Raw genomic sequence first — 2,500 nt, forward strand, 5'->3', positions numbered from 1 at the left:
TTGTACGAATCACAAAAATCATGTTACATGTCACTTGACGGACATCTTTTTTCCATGGACCAACTCAAATGTTCTGCAATATAAGTAAGAAATTCTCATGGATGTTAGTTACTAATCATGTAAATAAATAATAAAATATATATATGTAAACATCTATACTGAATGAGGAAAAAGGATTTTCGATCGACAGTCTCCGACCTGAAGACATGCCGACCATCGTCTAAGAATGGAAGTACAAATGGACCGAGACCCATGCAGGCCTGGAATCCCTCGTGGCCAAGCTACCGTGGCCATCTGCAGGCACCAGGCAAACGGCAACGATGAATCCGCCTCACAGGACTCAACTCCTAGAGCTTCCTATATCACATCGTCATCCTGGGCAACACCTGCACCGGCGCCGTGGGTTGGGCAGGGCTGTGACGCTCGCCGTGGCCGAGAGGCTCTGGCGGAGCCTGCCAGTGCGCTGAATCGTGGACGGTTCCAACGGCGACTTCATCAGCTACCACCGAAAACTCGGTTTCGGGTAGCAGTGCGACGTGAAGATACCCCTTACGTTGCCACCTGGAAAAACGATTGATGTTTATTCAGAGGAAACTTTTCAAAATAAAGATGTAATACTGTTTAGTCTTTCTTGAATTCCGTAGTGACAGCCTGTTGATAAGAAGTCAAATGAGGGATCATTTGCTCAGATCCTTCCTATTTCCTACATAAATGTACAAACTACCGCGTATGTTGTAGGGTTATGGTCTGCACAGTCACTGGAATGCAAAATTGGTCATGGTACTTATGGTTGGTAAGTGTTTCTGAAGGAGGGAGATGGCACATTAATGATTTTTTTTTTATTCCTACTATAAACGTAACACATGGAAAATAGGTGACTGCCTCAAGATACATTTAAAGAAACAAAGACTTAGTTAACATACATATGGATTCACACAATATTCCCTAACAGCTGCCCAAAATACAGCAAGAAATAATACCTGCCACAATTCGAATTGTTTGACTTGTATGGTAGGCATTATATTTAAATTATGCGGTTGCAAAACTTATCAAGAAAAAAAAATGTCGTGGTGAGTCAGTAACCATAGGAAATATTTCTTTGAGACCGATAATTTATTCAGTTTCAAGCTATTGCCATGTCTTATAGCTCACCAAAATATTTCAGATGAATACATGTGTGAATGCTAGGTTTTGCCAAAGTTTTAAGATGACCACTAATGAAGGCCAATTAAGGAGCTTTGACCCAGATATACGACACCTATGGGTCTTTTAGATGCATGGTCGAATAGCTCTCGACTCCATTTGCTTCCTGAGATATACGGGTTAAAATTCTTTGTCCGACTTACCTTATCTCCGGAGCCCAGTCAGGCGGATTCGGACGAGACTGGCTCTTCTTCATCCCTGGCCAGTAGACTTTCAAGCGAGAATTCTCAATTCCTTTTGGTTTCTGAGACATAGGCGTTACAGGAAAGCACCATACATGATTTATCTAAATGTACATTACAGCCGTTACATATAGTCCTGGCGAACCATCTTTTTAGATACTGATGTTCAGGTTATAGGATAGTTTCCCTTATGCTCGTTAAATAAATTTTAGTGATAAAACCATTAAACAAAATAAACATTACTGACCAAACTGAAGTTGAGTCATCTTCACGCAAATATAAACACAGTCGTGAACATGACATAAAACAAACGATGGCGATATCCATAGCATTAAAATAGTGACGTCATCAGCAGCATAGCCAAACCCTGAGTCCTCGATGCTGGTCATGCTCCCCCCCCCCCCGCGAGCACAAACTACGGCAACGACTCCTTTCCGAGGAAACACAGTTGGCCGAGTTGGGCCAATGTTGTCTGAACTTTTGTGGGGCGACTGGCCGCGTTGGCCCTCGTGCGGATCCCCTCGTACGCTGAGCGCTCGGAGTCTGAATAACACGATGAACTGCACACCGGCGCCCTGGTCTGAATAATTTAGGCCGCTCGATATCCCTGATAAGTGATAGAATTATTCGTGCTAAGGAGACATCTATAATGCGCGAAGCTAGGCAGCATGGAAAGAAATAGTGAATGAAGTTGATACTAATGGTAATTTAATTAATGATACAGATAATGCTCCTGATAATTGCTACAATAGTAGCAGTAGTTGTGGTGGTGATAGTGATACTGATGATGATACATTAGAAATAAAGATAACTGGTAATCCATTATTATACTAAACCATTACTGAGTCAATACACAAAGCTTGATCCACCATATAAAATCTAGTAAAACAGCAAAATTATGCAGATACTGATAAACACCTTGCTTATAGTCATCTACACTCATATATACAGTGCGCATTCAGTTATAAATTATTGCGTTTCCTGTTCAAATGTCAGTTACATGCAGATTTATATACGAGCTTAAATGACAGTCAGCGAAGACCATTTTCTCAGCTCTGATTAAAATTATCCCTTTAAAGTCTTGGTTCACCTTCGCCACAATAAACTAGTTTTAA

The 2,500-nt window shown here is 41.2% G+C and overlaps 1 pseudogene; it reads left to right on the forward strand.

Annotated features, from left to right (window-relative positions):
* Positions 1-635, forward strand: part of LOC119577591 — a 48,854-nt pseudogene extending 48,219 nt beyond the window's left edge.
* The last annotated feature ends 1,865 nt before the right edge of the window (positions 636-2,500 follow it).

The sequence above is a fragment of the Penaeus monodon genome, chromosome 10 (genome assembly GCF_015228065.2).
Source record: "Penaeus monodon isolate SGIC_2016 chromosome 10, NSTDA_Pmon_1, whole genome shotgun sequence".
NCBI lineage: Eukaryota > Metazoa > Arthropoda > Malacostraca > Decapoda > Penaeidae > Penaeus > Penaeus monodon.